Source organism: Lithobates pipiens, unplaced genomic scaffold (genome assembly GCF_037356315.1).
Source record: "Lithobates pipiens isolate NorthernLeopardFrog02 unplaced genomic scaffold, aLitPip1_a1.2 Scaffold_18, whole genome shotgun sequence".
Lineage (NCBI taxonomy): Eukaryota > Metazoa > Chordata > Amphibia > Anura > Ranidae > Lithobates > Lithobates pipiens.
In genome coordinates, this window is record NW_027507758.1 from 133,082,563 (window position 1) to 133,104,813 (window position 22,251).

General features: G+C 42.4%; 1 protein-coding gene across 1 annotated transcript in view; it reads right to left on the reverse strand.

Annotated features, from left to right (window-relative positions):
- SMYD3 (SET and MYND domain containing 3) overlaps positions 1 to 22,251 on the reverse strand; it is an 859,717-nt gene that overhangs the window by 212,040 nt on the left and 625,426 nt on the right. The gene's annotated exons all lie outside the window — the stretch shown is intronic.

The window sequence follows — 22,251 nt, forward strand, 5'->3', positions numbered from 1 at the left end:
TTTGTTTAGAATCACTTTAAGTGCAATTGCACCTACAAGGAAACTGACAATAGATTAAAAATAGATTTGTGTATTAAGTTGAGGACTTGTGGCTGCTCCAGAATGGATCCTTACTGGGCTGAATGGACAAGTAAAATTGACAAGAAACGCCACAATAAGGCAAGTTTGGGAATGATGGCAAAGAAAAATCTATTTCTATTGCATAAATCTATAGTATAATATTTGGTAGATACACGTTGTCCTAAAGCCTAAGGGCTCATATACACACTGGAAAATCGGGCGAACATTTTCATCCAAAGAATTTTCAGATGATTTTTAATTAGTGTTTGACAGCTTATTCCAAAATTTCGGACGCGTGATTAGAAACAATGAATTTTAAAAAACGCCTTTGTCATACACATATTTTTGTACGAATTTTCGTTCATCGGTTCCAATATGCTGTGAAACAACAAGGAAAATCTATCAATCTTTTTCCTGATTTTCTTATAGTGTATACCCCACTTTAGGGTAGCTAAAATAAAACCCAGAAAAAATCAGCACGAGAGACATAACTTATGGTCATACAGGATGTGTCCCTTGTGCTAATTCTTCCTATGTTAATAAAAATCCTCCTCTGTTCATGCCCTCCTATCCCAACTGGCATAATCTTCCGGCAGCAGCTTCAAGCCTGAGCATGCCCGCCCTTTCTTGCCCAGATGCTCCATTCATAGAAGCTGTACTAAAGTGTCTATGGATAAACCTGAACCTATGAATGGAAGGGGTGGAGCTATCAATTATCCACCTGTCCTCCATTCTTAGATCACATAGAATCCTTAGCTTTTATGAACAGAGTAGATGGAAAGGGCAGGCATAGTTGAGCTCTCTTGAAAAGAGCCTGTCACAGCCCCTTAGATGTATTAGCCCCCAACACACCTGAAGTTTACGTTGATGAGGGTGGGGGGGGGGGGGGGAATAAATTGAGGAGGATTTATACTAATAGAAGAGGAATCGACAAAAGAGACACATCTTACTACTGTAAGTTATGTCCCTTGTGCTGATTTTTCAGTTTGTATTTTAGTTAAACTTATGCAGTGCACAAAGAGAGAGAGGAGAGAGAGAGAGGAGAGAGAGGAGAGAGGAGAGAGGAGAGAGAGAGGAGAGGGGAGAGAGGAGAGGGGAGAGGAGAGGAGAGAGGAGAGAGAGGAGAGAGGAGAGAGGTGAGAGGGGAGAGAGGAGAGAGGAGATAGAAGAGAGAGGAGAGAGGGGAGAGAGGGGAGAGAGGGGAGAGAGAGAGGAGAGAGGAGAGAGGAGAGGGGAGAGGAGAGAGGAGAGGGGAGTGGAGAGAGAGGAGAGAGGAGATAGGAGAGAGAGATGAGAGGGGAGAGGGGAGAGGGGAGAGAGGAGAGAGGAGAGAGGGGAGAGGAGAGAGGAGAGAGGAGAGAGAGAGAGGAGAGAGGAGAGAGAGAGGAGAGGAGATAGGAGAGAGGAGAGAGGAGAGAGGAGAGGCGAGAGGCGAGAGGCGAGAGGGGAGAGGGGAGAGGGGAGAGGGGAGAGGGGAGAGGGGAGAGAGGAGAGAGGAGAGAGGGGAGAGGGGAGAGGGGAGAGAGGAGAGAGGAGAGGAGAGAGGAGAGAGAGAGGAGAGGAGAGGAGAGGAGAGAGGAGAGGAGAGAGGAGAGAGGAGATAGGAGAGAGGAGAGAGAGAGGAGAAAGGAGAGAGGAGAGGGGAGAGGGGAGAGGGGAGAGAGGAGAGAGGAGAGAGGGGAGAGGAGAGAGGAGAGAGGAGAGGGGAGAGGGGAGAGAGGAGAGAGGGGAGAGGAGAGAGGCGGGGGAGAGGGGAGAGGGGAGAGGGGAGAGGGGGAGAGAGGGAGAGGGGAGAGGGAGAGAGAGGAGAGAGGAGAGAGGAGAGAGGGGAGAGGGGAGAGAGAGGAGAGAGGAGAGGAGAGAGGAGAGGAGAGGAGAGGAGAGAGGAGAGGAGAGAGGAGATAGGAGAGAGGAGAGAGAGAGGAGAAAGGAGAGAGGAGAGGGGAGAGGGGAGAGGGGAGAGAGGAGAGAGGAGAGAGGGGAGAGGAGGAGAGGAGAGGGGAGAGGGAGAGAGGAGAGAGGGGAGAGGAGAGAGGAGAGAGGAGAGAGGAGAGGAGAGAGGAGAGGAGAGGAGAGGAGAGGAGAGAGGAGAGGAGAGGAGAGAGGAGAGAGGAGAGGAGAGGAGAGAGGAGAGAGGAGAGGGAGAGGAGAGGGAGAGAGGAGAGAGAGAGAGAGGAGAGAGAGGAGAGAGGAGAGAGGGTGAGAGGGAGAGAGGAGAGAGGAGAGAGAGGAGAGAGAGGGAGAGGGGAGAGAGAGGTGAGGGAGAGAGGGAGTTGGAGAGAGAGAGAGATCTGTTTGAACATTAGCTACCATGTTTGAGTATGTTTAATTGGTTAATTCAAACAGCAGGTGTGGTACCATACAGATGATTTGAGAGTTAATGAGACCTTTAGCTTGTTCACAATGGGGATTCGATAAATAGCTGAGTGGTTGAAATGCGCCATCCATAGGCATGTGTAATTAAATTAGTTTTAAACAAAATAAAATAAAGGATTTTGTTTTATATTCTGGCTTTACTGATCAGTTTGTGGTTTCAATCATATTTACCCAATCCCTTTATTTACCATTTAACCACCTTCAGACCGGACCATTTTGCTGGTAAATGACCAGAGGTCTTTTTACAATTTGGCACTGCGCTGCTTTAACTGGTAATTGCGCGGTCATGCAATGTTGTACCCAAACAAAATTTGCGTCCTTTTCTTCCCACAAATAGAGCTTTCTTTTGATGGTATTTGATTGCCTCTGCGATTTTTATTTTTTGCGATATAAACGTAAAAAGACCGCAAATTTTGAAAAAAAATGATATTTTCTACTTTTTGTTATTAGAAAAATCCAATAAACTCAATTTTAGTCATACATTTAGGCCAAAATGTATTCAGCCACATGTCTTTGGTAAAAAAAAGTCAATAATTGTATATTTATTGGTTTGCGCAAAAGTTGTCACATCTACAAACTAAGGTACGTTTTCTGGAATTTACGCAGCTTTTAGTTTACGACTGCCTATCTCATTTCTTGAGGTGCTAAAATGGCAGGGCAGTACAAAACCCCCCCAAATGACCCCATTTTGGAAAGTAGACACCCTAAGGAAATTGATAAGTGGCATGTTGAGCCCATTGAATATTTTATTTTTTTGCCTCAAGCGATTGAATAATGACAAAAAAAATTTTTTATTTTTTTTTTACACAAAGTTGTCACTAAATGATATATTGCTCACACATGCTATGGGCATATGTGAAATGACACCCCAAAATAAATTCTGCTGCTTCTCCTGAGTATGGGGATACCACATATGTGGGACTTTTTGGGAGCCTAGCCGCGTACGGGGCCCCGAAAGCCAAGAACCGCCTTCAGGTTTTCTAAGGGCGTAAATATTTGACTTCACTCCTCACTACCTATTACAGTTTTGAAGGCCATAAAATGCCAAGATGGCACAAAACCCCCACAAATGACCCCATTTTAGAAAGTAGACACCCCAAGCTATTTGCTGAGAGGCATTTTGAGTACATGGAATATTTTATATTTTGCCACAAGTTGCGGGAAAATTACAAACTTTAATTTTTTTTTTTTTTTTTTTCACAAAGTTGTCACTAAATGATATATTGCTCACACATGCTATGGGCATATGTGAAATGACACCCCAAAATAAATTCTGCTGCTAGTCCTGAGTACGGGGATACCACATATGTGGGACTTTTTGGGAGCCTAGCCGTGTACGGGGCCCCGAAAGCCAAGAACCGCCTTCAGGTTTTCTAAGGGCGTAAATATTTGACTTCACTCCTCACTACCTATTACAGTTTTGAAGGCCATAAAATGCCAAGATGGCACAAAACCCCCACAAATGACCCCATTTTAGAAAGTAGACACCCCAAGCTATTTGCTGAGAGGCATGTTGAGTCCATGGAATATTTTATATTTTGCCACAAGTTGCGGGAAAATTACAAACTTTTTTTTTTTTTTTTTTTTTTCACAAAGTTGTCACTAAATGATATATTGCTCACGCATGCCATGGGCATATGTGAAATGACACCCCAAAATAAATTCTGCTGCTTCTCCTGAGTACTAGCCGCGTACGGGGCCCCGAAAACCAAGCACCGCCTTCAGGCTTTCTAAGGGCGTTACAGTTTTGAAGGCCATAAAATGCCAAGATGGCACAAACCCCCCCAAATGACCCCATTTTGGAAAGTAGACACCCCTAAATTTAGGGGTACACTAGTGAGACTAGGTAATAAATGGCGGGTGCCCTGAAACTATAAAAAAAATAACTAACCAACCAGCGTCACCTGTAACAGTTATATGGTGATCACTGGTGAAAGGGTTAACTAGGGGGCAATCAGGGGGCTTTATGCGGTAGTATATGGGGGTCCCTGGCGCTATAAAAAGCTGCGGCGAACCTAAATACCTACCTGCCTAACTAGCGTCACCTGTGACACTAATACAGTGATCAGAAAAACGATCGCTTATTAGGCTGGGTTCACACTGGAGCGATGCGGGAACGCCACGAATGCGTGGCGGGTTCCCGCATCACATGCCTCCCGGCGGCAGTTCACACTGCCCTATGCGAACTGCTGGGAGTGTCAGTGAAATGTTAATGACACCCCCAGATCAGTTTGCATATCGCAGTGCGATCTGCAAACTCGGATCGCATGGTGTGAACACCCATGCGATCCGATTCTGCTGCGGACCAAAAAAAGGGTCCCGTGCGAGTTTGCGGCGGGTGCGGCGGGTGCGACACGAATTCAGCCATACTATCTGTATGGCTGAACTCGAATCGCACAGAGATCGGATGTGATTTGCACTGCAGTGCGGTGCGAATCACATCCGTTCTCATAAACCGCTGCAATGTGAACCCAGCCTTAGTGACACTGGCGACGGGGGGTGATCACGGGGTTAAACCTTTATTGGGGGGGTTAGGGGGGTACCTTAGAACTAAAGGGGGCTAACCCTAACTGCCCTAACAGTTATTACAGTCACAAATGACACCCGCCGGGTGATCAGGGGGTTAAACCTTTATTAGGTAATAAATGGCGGGTGCCCTGAAACTATAAAAAAATAACTAACCAACCAGCGTCACCTGTAACAGTTATATGGTGATCACTGGTGAAAGGGTTAACTAGGGGGCAATCAGGGGGCTTTATGCGGTAGTATATGGGGGTCCCTGGCGCTATAAAAAGCTGCGGCGAACCTAAATACCTACCTGCCTAACAAGCGTCACCTGTGACACTAATACAGCGATCAGAAAAACTATCGCTTATTAGGCTGGGTTCACACTGTAGCGATGCGGGAACGCCATGAATCCGCGGCGGGTTCCCGCATCACATGCCTCCCGGTGGCAGTTCACACTGCCCTATGCGAACTGCTGGGAGTGTCAGTGAAATGTTAATGACACCCCCAGATCAGTTCGCATATCGCAGTGCGATCTGCAAACTCGGATCGCATGGTGTGAACACCCATGCGATCCGATTCTGCTGCGGGCCAAAAAAAGGGTCCCGTGCGAATTTGCGGCTGGTGCGACACGAATTCAGCCATACTATCTGTATGGCTGAACTCGAATCGCACAGAGATCGGATGTGATTTGCACTGCAGTGCGGTGCGAATCACATTCGTTCTCATAAACCGCTGCAATGTGAACCCAGCCTTAGTGACACTGGCGACGGGGGGTGATCACGGGGTTAAACCTTTATTGGGGGGGTTAGGGGGGCACATTAGAACTAAAGGGGGCTAACCCTAACTGCCCTAACAGTTACTACAGTCACAAATGACACCAATGCAAAAAAAAAAAAAAAAAAGGAATTGGTGTCACTGTGACTGGGGGGGGGCAGGGGTAATTGGGGGGTAAAGGGGGGGTGTGAGTGTGCCTGGCATGTTCTACTGTATGTGGGGTGTGTTGGTGCAACTCACCGAACCTCTCTCCTCGGTGCCGAAACGAAAACTACCGACACGGAGGAGAGAATACATCACTTCCTCTCCTGTGTCTACATTACAGGAGAGGAAGTGATGTCACCGGACATTTTCATTCGCCGGGAGCGATTGAGAGGGGGTGGCCATGAATGAATGGCCGTCCCCTCATCCGGGATCGCTCCCGAACGAATACCGACCGCCGCAGGCACCGGGCGGGGGCCCGATCGGGCCCCCGACCGGCGGGCAGGCAAGGACGTACATGTAAGCCCTTATGCCTGCCCGTGCCATTCTGCCAACGTACATCGGCGTGCGGCGGTCGGCAAGTGGTTAAGCCTATTTAAGAAAGTCAGAAATGTTATGGAGAAACAAAGTTAAGATATTGTCTAAAGTAAAAATATGGCTGCAAGAACAGATTACAATTGTTATTTTATTTTAGGCAGGAAAACATATTTTATTCTGATCTACTGTGAACACAGTACTATAACCCAGACATGATATCACACTGTGACACAAAATGATTCCCCAGAATCTAGCACTTGTAAATGTTTAATCCAGGTGGCCATGTTCACAGGGATGTAGAGGTGATTAGTAAGCATCCAGTGTAGTCAGATGGTAATCGCATTTTCAGATATTCTGACAAATGACAATAATCGGGAAGAAGCTGTGTAATAGCTGGCAACTTGCAGTTTAACAAGCAACATACATGAGATAGTCCAAACTATGCAACATAGGTAAAGTCTGTCAATTAAATATTTAAAAAATGTATATCATTTACCTGTGCGCACTTTTGAAAATTTAGCATGGTAATGCATTGAGCATACTGGTATATCAGGCTATTCAATATATGCAAAATGATGTGGTCACCAGGCCTCATCAATCAGTTTGAAGACTTCTAATGAGAAAAAACATGCAGATCTCACCATGCTCTTTTCCACGAAAGCACACTTTCATGAAAAAAATAAATTGTGGTCGATATTTAAATGCTGCCTGCAGTGGCAATGTATGTCCTGTCTCCTGTCCGGTGGGACATGGGCACAGGAGATATTCACAAAATGGGGAGACTTTCCTGCAGAAATTGGATACTTGGCAGTCATACCATGCACTTTAGGTATCCTTTTAACATGCAAGAGAAAGCAAACAGCTCCATCTGTCTCTGTAGAAATGGCCCAACAGAACTCCTCTCATTAATCTATTCACATCTCATTACAAGAATAATGGAATAACAAATTCTGTATAAACACTTCCTACTCTGGGACTGAATATAAATACAAATATAGTAGTTGTAATGCAGTGAGCACAATTCATTTTAGATACGGTACTCTAGCTCGGCTCACATGAAAACTAATCCTGGGATTTTAAATGGTAATGTTCACATTTTGGCTTCCCGAATGTTTTTCTCAAGAGACACTCCAGGGGAGTTTTATTCATTTATGTCACCCTAATTGTTGTTCTATTTGTAAAGCTATGCTACCTTACATAGTTTTATATAAATTGAAATGAAATGTTTATATTGAATTATTTAGTTGCATGCATAAAACTTGGAAAGGTGTTATTTGGGCTCTTTAACCACTTTCAGACCGGACCATTTTGCTGGTAAATGACCAGAGGTCTTTTTACACTTTGGCACTGCGCTGCTTTAACTGGTAATTGCGCGGTCATGCAATGTTGTACCCAAACAAAATTTGCGTCCTTTTCTTCCCACAAATAGAGCTTTCTTTTGATGGTATTTGATTGCCTCTGCGATTTTTATTTTTTGCGATATAAACGTAAAAAGACCGCAAATTTTGAAAAAAAATGATATTTTCTACTTTTTGTTATTAGAAAAATCCAATAAACTCAATTTTAGTCATACATTTAGGCCAAAATGTATTCAGCCACATGTCTTTGGTAAAAAAAAAGTCAATAATTGTATATTTATTGGTTTGCGCAAAAGTTGTCACATCTACAAACTAAGGTACGTTTTCTGGAATTTACGCAGCTTTTAGTTTACGACTGCCTATCTCATTTCTTGAGGTGCTAAAATGGCAGGGCAGTACAAAACCCCCCCAAATGACCCCATTTTGGAAAGTAGACCCCCTAAGGAAATTGATAAGAGGCATGTTGAGCCCATTGAATATTTTATTTTTTTGCCTCAAGCGATTGAATAATGACAAAAAAAAAATTTTTTTTTTTTTTTTACACAAAGTTGTCACTAAATGATATATTGCTCACACATGCTATGGGCGTATGTGAAATGACACCCCAAAATAAATTCTGCTGCTTCTCCTGAGTACGGAGATACCACATATGTGGGACTTTTTGGGAGCCTAGCCGCGTACGGGGCCCCGAAAACCAAGCACCGCCTTCAGGCTTTCTAAGGGCGTAAATTTTTGAGTTCACGCCTCACTACCTATTACAGTTTTGAAGGCCATAAAATGCCAAGATGGCACAAAACCCCCACAAATGACCCCATTTTAGAAAGTAGACACCCCAAGCTATTTGCTGAGAGGCATGTTGAGTTCATGGAATATTTTATATTTTGCCACAAGTTGCGGGAAAATTACAAACTTTTTTTTTTTTTTTTTTTTTCACAAAGTTGTCACTAAATGATATATTGCTCACACATGCCATGGGCATATGTGAAATGACACCCCAAAATAAATTCTGCTGCTTCTCCTGAGTACGGGGATACCACATATGTGGGACTTTTTGGGAGCCTAGCCGCGTACGGGGCCCCGAAAACCAAGCACCGCTTTCAGGCTTTCTAAGGGCGTAAATTTTTGAGTTCACTTCTCACTACCTATTACAGTTTTGAAGGCCATAAAATGCCAAGATGGCACAAAACCCCCACAAATGACCCCATTTTAGAAAGTAGACACCCCAAGCTATTTGCTGAGAGGCATGTTGAGTCCATGGAATATTTTATATTTTGCCACAAGTTGCGGGAAAATTACAAACTTTTTTTTTTTTTTTTTTTTTTTCACAAAGTTGTCACTAAATGATATATTGCTCACGCATGCCATGGGCATATGTGAAATGACACCCCAAAATAAATTCTGCTGCTTCTCCTGAGTACGGGGATACCACATATGTGGGACTTTTTGGGAGCCTAGCCGCGTACGGGGCCCCGAAAACCAAGCACCGCCTTCAGGCTTTCTAAGGGCGTTACAGTTTTGAAGGCCATAAAATGCCAAGATGGCACAAACCCCCCCCAAATGACCCCATTTTGGAAAGTAGACACCCCTAAATTTAGGGGTACACTAGTGAGACTAGGTAATAAATGGCGGGTGCCCTGAAACTATAAAAAAATAACTAACCAACCAGCGTCACCTGTAACAGTTATATGGTGATCACTGGTGAAAGGGTTAACTAGGGGGCAATCAGGGGGCTTTATGCGGTAGTATATGGGGGTCCCTGGCGCTATAAAAAGCTGCGGCGAACCTAAATACCTACCTGCCTAACTAGCGTCACCTGTGACACTAATACAGCGATCAGAAAAACGATCGCTTATTAGGCTGGGTTCACACTGGAGCGATGCGGGAACGCCACGAATGCGCGGCGGGTTCCCGCATCGCATGCCTCCCGGCGGCAGTTCACACTGCCCTATGCGAACTGCTGGGAGTGTCAGTGAAATGTTACTGACACCCCCAGATCAGTTCGCATATCGCAGTGCGATCTGCAAACTCGGATCGCATGGTGTGAACACCCATGCGATCCGATTCTGCTGCGGGCCAAAAAAAGGGTCCCGTGCGAATTTGCGGCGGGTGCGGCGAATGGCTGAACTCGAATCGCACAGAGATCGGATGTGATTTGCACTGCAGTGCGGTGCGAATCACATCCGTTCTCAAACCGCTGCAATGTGAACCCAGCCTTAGTGACACTGGCGACGGGGGGGTGATCACGGGGTTAAACCTTTATTGGGGGGGTTAGGGGGGTACCTTAGAACTAAAGGGGGCTAACCCTAACTGCCCTAACAGTTATTAGTCACAAATGACACCCGCCGGGTGATCAGGGGGTTAAACCTTTATTAGGTAATAAATGGCGGGTGCCCTGAAACTATAAAAAAATAACTAACCAACCAGCGTCACCTGTAACAGTTATATGGTGATCACAGGTGAAAGGGTTAACTAGGGGGCAATCAGGGGGCTTTATGCGGTAGTATATGGGGGTCCCTGGCGCTATAAAAAGCTGCGGCGAACCTAAATACCTACCTGCCTAACTAGCGTCACCTGTGACACTAATACGGCGATCAGAAAAATGATCGCTTATTAGGCTGGGTTCACACTGGAGCGATGCGGGAACGCCGCGAATCCGCGGCGGGTTCCCGCATCGCATGCCTCCCGGCGGCAGTTCACACTGCCCTATGCGAACTGCTGGGAGTGTCAGTGAAATGTTACTGACACCCCCAGATCAGTTCGCATATCGCAGTGCGATCTGCAAACTCGGATCGCATGGTGTGAACACCCATGCGATCCGATTCTGCTGCGGGCCAAAAAAAGGGTCCCGTGCGAATTTGCGGCGGGTGCGGCGGGTGTGGCGGGTGCGGCGGGTGCGGCGAATGGCTGAACTCGAATCGCACAGAGATCGGATGTGATTTGCACTGCAGTGCGGTGCGAATCACATTCGTTCTCATAAACCGCTGCAATGTGAACCCAGCCTTAGTGACACTGGCGACGGGGGGTGATCACGGGGTTAAACCTTTATTGGGGGGGGTAGGGGGCACATTAGAACTAAAGGGGGCTAACTCTAACTGCCCTAACAGTTATTACAGTCACAAATGACACCAATGCAAAAAAAAAAAAAATAATAAAAAAAAATGACATTGGTGTCACTGTGACTGGGGGGCAGGGGTAATTGGGGGGGTGATCGGGGGGTAAAGGGGGGGGTGTGAGTGTGCCTGGCATGTTCTACTGTGTGTGTAGAGTGTTGGTGCAACTCACCGATCCGCTCTCCTCCGTGTCGGAACGAAAAATACCGACACGGAGGAGAGAATACATCACTTCCTCTCCTGTGTTTACATTACAGGAGAGGAAGTGATGTCACCGGGGATTTCCATTCGTCGAGAGCGATCGCGAGGGGGTGGCCATGAATGAATGGCCGCCCCCTCATCCCGGATCGCTCTCGAAGGAATGCCGACCGCCGCAGGCACCGGGGGGGGGCCCGATCGGGCCCCCCACCCGCGGGCAGGCAGGGACTTATATATACGCCCATATGCCTGCCCGTGCCATTCTGCCGACGTATATCGTCGTGCGGCGGTCGGCAAGTGGTTAATAATATAAACCATATTTTAACATCTTACCACACTCATAATGTCAAATTAATAAAATGGTTTTCTTGTTTTCTTGTTAAAAATTAATAAAATGGTGCAACTAAAATGCTTTAGTTAACTAAGCTTTTTCATTGCCTGCATTTTTATAGCGCATTTGAAGATGTATATTAGCTATAGATTCTGCATTTTTGTCAGGTATTTTGCTTAAATATATAACTAAATTAATTATTTGCTCAACTATACAACTAGCCCATTGATAATGATGGCTACTTTTGGCATTTATTCATGGATCACAGAATTAACAGTTCCAATGATATAAGAAAAATATGATTTTGTATGTAGTCCTGTATCCCAACAATCCTTACACTGAGGTCAGGTTCAAGGATGGTACAAAGGAATGTGAAAAGGGACAATCTACAAAATTGCTTATACTGAACGCATTGGTATTTAATATGAATGCACTAGAAGTATCTATATGTGCAAAAAAAAAAAGAGTCAGGCCGCGTACACACGCGCGGACTGTTCGCCCAACTTTGTCCGTCCAACAGTTTCGGCAAACAGTCCGCTCAAACTTAGCATGGACGGACATGGCCACACACGACGGACGAACAGTTTGCTGAAACCGTGCGCGATGACGTGAACGGCACGTACGACGGGACGAAAAATACGACGTCCTATACACTGCATTATAGCTTTCGGCGTGAAAATCCTTTCTGAGCATGCGCGCAACTTTGTTTGACGAACAAGCCTACACACGAGCGGGCTGTTCGCTGAAACAAGGTTTCAGCGGACAGTTTTTCGGAATTTCCGAAAAACCTTGTCCGTCCAACTGTCCGCTGAAACTGTCCGCTGAAAGCCCACACACGAGCGGACTGTCCGCCCAAACACTGTTCAGCGGACAAAGTTGGGCGAACAGTCCGCCCGTGTGTACGCGGCCTCACACACTCACTGTGGAAAGCTTCAGCTCTACTTTTAAATTAATGTGGTCTTTGTAGAAGATGTCAATTTAGGCATAGAATGCAATAGGTTGCTGCAAGCTGGTAGAGAAAATTAACAATTATGGAACATCACTCATAACTAAGAAAGACTTTACAATGCTATTGTTTGGAAAATTTGGTTTGTTACTCAACCAAGGATATAAACCTGCATTATGCTAGGTTTCTAAGTGTTATGTGATTTGATCATAGTAAAATGGTTCTTTTGCTTGCTTTTATCTATGCATTCTACAGAGAATGCATTTACTGTGCACATGCTAGTCATAAATTCATAGCTGCATATGACATCTGAAGCATCTTTGCCACAGCTCTACAATGAAAACTGTATTCTAAAATACAAGATGTACTTCCAGAACACCAAACTGTAGAGGCAGCATTATATGTTGCATTTTTTTTCATTTGAAACCTATGCAGTATCCAGTGTTATATATTTTTTTTCAATCTGAGCTTCATGAAGACTCCTGATAAACATCACGGTTGAACCAGTCTAAGCTTTGTGGTTGAGACCAGTGATTATGGATCTTAGCAAAAAAAAATAAAACGAATAAGTGGATTTGCTTCCTTTATAAAGAAGATGTATAAAGATTTATTCTGGCTAAGTAGCACCCAGAAACCCTATTTCCTTTGACCCTATAAAATAGCAGTCTATCCCTTGATATGTTTCTAGACACTGGAGTTCCCGTCACCTCAAAGCATACCTTCTATGTACCAGGTTTGGGGTGTGGTTTAGTGATATTACTACTGTGCTGTCCATTGTTTTTGAGGGTCTGCTGTAGAGGAAGTTGTACCTGCAGTGCATTGATCTCTCTGCTCCTGCATCATTCATTGTATGAATCTGTACCTTGTAACCATCTTCTTCTACTTTGTAATCGATACCCCACCATTCATCAGATCATGTCATGAGGGGGACTGGTTTCACTTCAAGAAACAAAACCTTGCAAGTGTATTTAGATGGCCACCTTGCCACAGAGACACAGGATAAACTAGACATGTTAAATATTGGTCCTAGGAAAAAAGATTAGTCACAGGGAGCTAATAGATAATACTGGATACTAGTCATTTGCCCTCCATTTTTTTAGTTAACTCTTCAAATTACATTGTCATACAGGATCCTTTAGCAACGCTTCAGTTAAACTGAAAGTGTTACATTTTAAGTTAATGATATGACTGTTAAAGTGGTTGTAAACCCTGACAACACACTTTGACCTACAGGTAAGCCTAGATTAAGGCTTACCTGTAGGTCCAAGAAATATCTCCTAAACCTACACGGTTTAGGAGATATTTGCTGAAAGACAGGCACCACATGTGCCGTAGACAGCGGCGCGCAGGCGCACTGAGCGCGGCACCGTCAACAGGAAATATGCCGCGCGTGGCGGCTCCCGTGTGCATGCGCAGGAGTGACAGCGGCAGAGCAGCGAGACCCACGAGAAGATGGATGCGCCGGACTACAGGGGACAGCGGTGACATCGCTGGCTCCTGTGTCAGGTAAGTGACACATAATGGACTACTATGCAATGCATAGTAGTCCATTATGCTTTACCTTTGCAGGGAATGAAAAAGGAAGTAAACTCATCAGGGTTTACTTCCTCTTTAATACACAACTGGAGTCATGTCCCAAAAAAGTGACTCCACAACTGGACAGTAGGCACCATCCGACACCACATATTATCTCTGATGTTCCTTGGTTCTGAGTTGCCAAGATCGACATACTTAAGATCTACTGACCCCTGTGACAGTTGTATACGTATACATATACATACACACGCAAACAGGGTGTCCATATTTTCTCATTGTGTACAGGCTGTGCTTTCTCCTGAGTAATAGTGGCACTACACAGTGATTGTGCCTTTCTGCTCCTCTCTTTTGTATAAGTAATAGATTTTATGTATATGTAATGCAATAGTCAAAATAATAGAAAGCAATAATATAACTGTTGGAGAATTATAGTAACAATTAAACATTATATCAATGATATAGTTTAAAATATATAATAGGTGAATGATTTAAATATTATGCAATTATTTTTCTAAAAAATGTAATATGTGTTATCCGTTTTTTTTCCCCACTTTAGCCTTGCATGCATGTCTTCTTTTGCTGGATATGATAAACTGTGAACCAGGTTAACTCATATGTTTACGTGATCAGCAAGAACATAGGCTGAATTTGATTTCCATTAATCAAAATGGAGATGAAAATTAGTGATTTGGAAGCGTTTGTTTAAATGTGCTATATCTTTGTATTTAAAAAAAACACTGATTCTTAAATACATTTGCTGAGTTGCATCCACTTCTAAATGTTAAATAGTAAACATCTGGCAAACGTTTCTGCTGATTCCAGAGGTAAGCAAAATCTATCCATGCAAATACTAAATACCACACTGGACTGGAAAATGGAGGGGCAGAGAAGGAGAAAGCTGAAGGAAAAATATCTGACATTTTCTTTGTTCTATAACACTTTTTCACCCAATTATATTATGCTTCAGAATTCTTACATCAACTTTTCTTGCACCATTTAAGAGCAATGATAAATTGCAGTATGAAGAAAATAAGACAGGGAAATTGAGAACAGGAGCATACGCCAAGTAAAGGAACTATGTGGACCTAATTATAAATTACGAAGAATAACATTTTCTAATATAATGTCCAAAATATCACACTTTATGATTCCTCTGAAAGTGCAACTGTAGCAATTTTTTCCCTTTAACTAAAATATAACTGATATGAAGCATTAAATGCAGAACAAAGATTGGAAATAAAGTTAAAGTATAATAGTTTATGGTCAATTTTATTTTATTTTTTATTTCCTGTACAAACGGGTACTTTTCAGTATCATTCCTATAAAAAGCTTTGTTTACTTTCCTAAAGGGTATGTCTCTGATTATCTTCATGCTTAGACAGGGCAGCCATCAGAAATTGTGGGGCCTCTTTCAGAAATTGTGGGGCCCCTTACACAGCTTTAGACCGGGACCCCCCCCCCCTGGGCCTGACCACCAACATTCCTCAGGGCTCACCCACTGGCTGTCCCACTGAATCTTCCCACAATCCGTCCCACCAAGTCCTTCAGTGCCTCAGCCCCCCTAACACCTGTATGCTCTCAGACCCCCTCACACCTGTATGCTCTCAGACCCCCTCACACCTATATGCTCTTGGACCCCTCACACCTGCATGCTCTCAGCTCCCCTCACACTTGTATGCTCCCAGCCTCCCCTCACACCTTTACTCTCTCAGCCACCACCTCACACCTGTACGTTCTCAGCTCCCCTCACGCCTGTATATGTTCTCAGCCCATCCTCACGCCTGTATGCTCTCAGCCCCACCCCCTCACACCTGTATGCTCTCAGCCCCCATCACACCTGTACGCTCTCTGCCCCCTCACACCTGTACGTTCTCAGCCCCCCTCACATGCGTATATATGACACATGTACAAACACACACACATGTACACACACACAGACATGTAAACACACAAATGCACACACAGACATGTACACAAACACACATATGTACACAGACACACACACATGTACACAGACACAAACACCCCCCTTCACTTGTACAACAGCCCTTACTTGTAAGGTGGTCTTCCTAGTCCCAGCTCTTGTTTCCACATGTGGCTGAGACACAGATAGGAGCTTCAGTCCAGGATATAGTACAGGCAGCACACACGAGGAGTACACATGAAGGAAGTTGCCAGAGGTGGCAGAAAAAAGCCTGATGTGAGCTCAATGACACAGAGCAGCAGAAGCTGCCGACTCACTCTCATACAGAAGCAGCCACGGAGCTCCCTTGCACCCGCACAAGCCTTCTCCCATCCCTGCCAGATGGCTGGGCCCTTTGAGATGTGTGGGCCCCTTACAAGTGTATGGGCTGTACCCCCCTGATGGCGGACCTGTGCTTAGATGCACCTTAGTAGAAGTTCTAAAAAATTCACTACAGGTAGTGGATTGTGCCGCATATGTGCAGTGTGTGGGTCACCTTCCTGTATTCTGCAAGATAGTATGTGGCAGCGTAAGAAAGATTAATTGAAGATATTTGACGATGAAGTATTTAATCGTGGATGCTCTCACAAAGATTTAGAGCAGTTGTGTTCGGCCTTATTTAATTTAGGCAGCCTCAAGTACTTCTCATGAACTCACTAAATATTCAGTGAATGTAATGTTGCAGAAAGATTTGAGACTGAAGACATGTCAGAGACTGCAAAATACTGTAGGAGTTTTTGGAGACTGCTGTTGGACATACTTCAGGAGACAGTCTGTCTAAACACACATTATATGAGAAGGCTTGTGATCATGGCTATTACAACCCCTTAACAAAGTAACACTTTCACAAAATGACTTGCATCACATTTGATATCTCTGTATAATAAATTATCAGAGAAAAAGAACTAAACGAAAGGGTGGGACAGCACAAAAACGAATATACACAACTCTATAGAATATCTTTCTTTCACTGTTTTAAGTAAGCACCAAAACCAGCCACTGTCTCAAGGGGCCCAAAGGCTACAAAGTATGTATCAAGCAGGGCTCTCTGATTCCTACTGTATCGAAATGTATTGTAGTTGTACTGTCTACCCTCAAGTTGTAAAGCACTGCATAAACTGTCAGCGCTATATAAATTCTGTATAATAATAATGTACAAGGGCTCTACCCAAGCTACAGGTTGGGCATTAGGAATCTAGAGAAAAGGTTGTTTGGGGGTGGGGGAGGTAGAACATTTTCTATTTGTGGGGGCATCAATTGAGATCTATAGGAACTCTATAGCAAAGAGTTTTCTGTCTTTGAGAGGATCCCAACTGTATTTTCTCAAAAAAAAAAAAAAGAAAAGAAAAGAAGCTGCCTCACCTATAAAGACTTAAAATGCAAGATTTATATTGAGCAGGGTCGGTCACACACTGATCAAAATTAATACAATCCCTGCTAATCCAGATGAATTTCAATCAGCCAGCTTCAGTCAGCTTTCACTCAAACACTGAAATTTATCAATGGTATAGAAGGTATAATAGCTGATCTGACGCAAACTACACCAGAAATGTTGGCTAACTGTATGATTAAATAGAATGATGCACATCTTACAGTTATGTTGGCTTAAAGTGTTTCTATAGACAAAACCTTTACAATCTGATTGTACAAATTCCATGGATCTACCTTCAACTATGTATTGCAGGGGCACTGATTGGATACAAATTGAATCCATGTTTACGTGGGTCCTAGTAAGGGAATGCCAAAACATCTGTCAGCTTTTTATTGCTGTCATTTTCCCTGTTACAGATTTTTCCCTTACTTCCCGTCTGGTAAAAAGTTGTCCCCCAGACAGAAAATGTCTCTAATGGAGCCCCAAATAGCAGTAAAATCTTACAGGAGTTCCAACTTTGCCCTATTTTACGCAAAGCTAAAAAATACTGTAATTTTTGGGTATAGATATAACGCTGTATGACTTAGCCAGCCAACCCCTTCTCTCTTTTACCATTCTTTTTCCTATATTCTTCCTTTTTCATTCTTTCCCGAATATAGTTAAATGCATTCATGTTAACAAGAAAACAATATTTAAAACAAACTAATAATTATAGCTAGCACTAATTGGATGATAAACTTTTACACATTCTAAATGCTCCACTCTATTCAAATAATACTTGAAAGTTATTATATTGAGTAGCAAAATGGTTTATGGTGTCTACAGATCACCAGATTACAGGGACAAGACAGTGTAATAGACTAGAGTACTACTCTCAGAAATATTATTTGAGTCCCGATCAGGTGTTCCCTGTATGTATTTCAGGTCTTCATTCTCAGTTTTAACTAAAGTGTGCTCTCAAACTTTCCCATCAGCCTCTGCACTAGAAAACTAGAATGAAGACACAGGGCTAGGACATTAGAATCTGATAGATTATGTATCTGACTCCAGATATTTTATGATGGGAGACCAGAGTTGTGGACCAAAAATGCTAAATTATATAACAAATAAAAAACATGTTTAACAAAAGTGATCTAAAGGAAAATAGTGTGTAGGAGAGGAACCCCATAGAACTGATGATGGGTAATCTAACTTCATACTTTGGAGGTTATCACTCGAATGAAATGTTCAACAAAAGCAATGCAATGTACCAATAGTCATGACTATGGGGGTTAATTACTAAAGGAAAATCCACTTTGCACTGCAAGTGCACTTGAAAGTGCACTGAAAGTACACTTGGAATTAAAGTCGCTGTAGATCCATGAGGGACATGCAAGGAAAATAAAAAACAGAATTTTAGCTTGCACATGATTGGATGATAAAATCAGCAGAGCTTCCACTCATTTCAACCCCTTAGATTTAGAGCGACTGCACTTCCAAGTGCACTTTCAGTGCAAAGTGGATTTGACTTTCGTAAATAACCCGCCATGTCTGAACCTAGTCACATTTTTCCAAAAGTCAAGAAATATAAACTACTGTACTGTGTACAAAAGAAAATATAACCTTTCACATATAAAAAAAAAAGAAAAAAGTTCCATTCAGAATATAAATCTACTGTGACAGTTTAAAAATGTGTAGGAAATCATATTTATGAGTTTTGGAAGAATCTCTGAATTTTTAAAAGCTGCTTTAACAAGTGTGGGCAAGGTCAAACCCATTTCACAGCAGCAAATGTCATCATAATTTTGCAGTTTTTCGGAATAACTGGTTTCTATTTAATACAAAGTTTGAGCAATTATGTAACATTTAGCAGTTCTGATCCTTTTCAATCCCTGCAGCACCTAAGCTTTGATTTTTTTTTTTTTCCGTGAAGAACCCTGTGCAGTGTGTGCCCAGGGCAGTAAGGGTGAGAATAGTCATAAAGTACTGTTGGAATGTGTCATGACAGATTAACACAGTGTTTGATGTTGATATCTCTATTGTGTTATGCTTACATCTCACTCTTTGTGTATTAGGATTTTGCCTTAGCAAAACTTAAGAAGCAACAATTTTTTGGTTTGGGGAATTTAAAGAGATACACCATTAAAATAACTATTTTAATTGTTTGTGATTGCCCTACTATACATTATAATCCTTACAGGTAAGGTCTCTGTGCCCTAAGGACATACATTTTATTATTTTTATTTCTGGGCACTGATAGCTCTAATCCTTTCAAATGCACTGCACAGTCTTTCAAGAGAACATGTTGATGTGTTGATCAGAAACCAATGAATTTTGTCCTGGTTATTGGCCTTTCCTGTGACAGTCATGCCTCACTGCATACAATAGTGACCAGGGAGAGAGATTAACCACTTGCTTACTGGGCACTTAAACCCCCCTCAGTCCCAGACCAATTTTCACCTTTCAGCGCTGATGCACTTTGAATGACAATTGCGTGGGCATACAACACTGTACCCAAATGAAATTTTTATCATTTTTTTCCCACAAATAGAGCTTTCTTTTGGTGGTATTTAATTACAGCTCGGAGTTTTTTTTTTTGCTAAACAAATAAAAAAAGATGCAAAAAAAAAAATCATCCCACACCTATTCATTCCTCTCACACTACTTCATTTACCCTACATATACACCTAACGTGGAGAAAAAAAAAAGAGGAGAGAAAAAACCTCCTCTCTCTCCTATACCTATTCTTAAACCCTTTGTCCTATATCTCCCTCCACAAGATCTGTGAGGTACTAAATTCTTTCCATAACTGCCATGTTGTTATCTGTTTTTTTAATCCCTTTTCAATTTCCATCCTCTCCTCCAGGTCACATATCTCGCCCATCTCAGACTCCCATTCTTCTATACCAACAAATTCTTTAGGGAAATCTGCTGCTCTCTGCCAGAAAGTTGTCAATGGGAAGGAGGTTTACCATCCAACATGACAGTGACCCAAAGCACACAGCAAAAATGACCACACAGCAGTTGAAGGAGAAAAAGGTGAATGTCCTTGCATGACCCAGAGCTCAGACTTAAACCACATTGAAAATCTGTGGAATGAGTTGAAGACTGCATTCCACAGAGTGTACTCATCAAATTTACTTGAACTTGAGCGGTTCTGCAAAGAAGAGTAGCCAAATATTGCAAAGTCTAGATGTTCAAAGCTAGTAGAGACATATCCCGACAGACTAAATGCTGTAATTAAAGCAAAATATGCTCCAACAAAAGACTGACATGAGGGGGTGATCCCTTTTCCAATTCCATGATTCTAGTTTTGATTTTAATTTTTTTTTCCAGATATTTTGGTGTTATATCTTTCACTTGGATATTATAAGTTGCACTAGTAAATACAGCTGGGTAAAACAAAAACTGCATCTGTCTTCATTTCAGACTGCAAAGCAGCAAAATGTGATTATTTTAAAGGGCAGGGGGTGATTATTTTCTGTACCCACGGTACATATTCTGAATAAGCAATAAAGCCATGACTGATCTCTGTAGCTATAAACATTGTGGATAAATACATTTTCCAACAACGGAAACACCAGAAGCACACCTCTTTTCTTCTGCAGCCTGACAGCCCTCTAAGTAAACAGCAGGTGCCTGTTTTTGTGATATGGCTGAACTGGAGTGACTCCATCTTTATAAGTTCATATAAGATTAACTGTTAGTTTAAAGTTCTGTATTTACAGACTGTCGCGGTTTCCTATAAAGCATACATATAAGAAAATATAGCTTGCATAAGCAGTTTTATTCTGTACTGTCTAAATAAAAAAATTGTGTCTCAATATGTCTGGGCCACAGGACTCATGACTATGAGTCATGAAAACAGATGGCATAATTAATGATATGTAATGTACACCTCTGTATTAACCACACCCATGTTCTATGCAATGATTGGCTAATAATAGCGTATATAAGTTGTAGACTCGCCCAGAATTAAACCAGATAAGCTTTGAACATCAACTTTGACTCATTCTTTTCTTGTGTCTCATCAGTGCTGAGTGGGTTCCGTAAGTGTGGTAATTGCCATAATTATACCTAGCTGGTCTTTGTCAGGTATATAGAAATACCATTTTAATCACAACAAGCTGTAAGCTGTTAAAAAACTATTGAAATCTGACTTTAGAATTTCTGCTGCAATCTTTGGAGGATGAGTTACCTTACATTACATACAACTGATAATATCAGTAAGGGATTGTTTTAAAGCTCTCTTACTGCTTGTTATGTCCATAATCAGGTGCATTTTAAAACAATTATTAAATTGCCAGGCTTCGATCTATGTCTGGCTGGCTATGGGACTATTTTGAAGGCCATCAATATTGGAACTGCAAAAAATGCATTAAAATGACACCAGCTTTTAGCACAGTGTTAGTCATTTTCCCTAGCTTCATATTTTTTTTCATGGCATTTTAAATTGTTTATTTATCTTTTGAAACTGACAGTGCACCACTAAAAAAAATATCTTCAGTTGGAAGTTGGATAGGCTTCCTGTTCTGGGAGGCCTTATATGCTCTTATAGGGCAAAACATCCACACTTTCATTAGCTTAAAATGTTTTTAATTCAAAGAGTCAAAATTTTATATTTTTCTTCTTAACAAACTTTAGATATGGTGGCTGCATAGGTTTTCCCTAAGACAGGGAATGTGTTTGAACTTTTGGAACAATTCCCCTTCTCCTTATCCTAGGTCACAGAACTGAACTGGGCAGTGCTGATAATACTAGTTGGGATTTCAGTGCAGTGCAAGAAAAGTACACCACAAATGTATTTTATATGCTGCCCAAATAATTTATCAATGTACTGTATGTGCCAGTTGAGTATATTTTGTGGACAACAAATGATAATTAAGTAATTGACATGATGGGAAATGTTGCCACTTAACATGTGTTATGATGTGTAAATAATATGGATATATACTAATTATCCCAGTGAATGTTATTTGATTTGCTGTCTGATAGATATAGGATTGTATGATTTTTTGCCAGTATGGTTTATTCAACTTAAAATTACATCCTCGTGGTTTTTCACCTTTTTGCACATTCTATGCATTAAGGTGAAAAACCTTCTGTAGTGTAGATGCCCCGAGAGCCCCCCTTTTACTTATCTCAGACCTACCTTTCCAGTGAGGAAAATGAGCCCAGCAGCTCCAGCTGCTGTCTCGGGTCCTCATTGGACAGATTGATA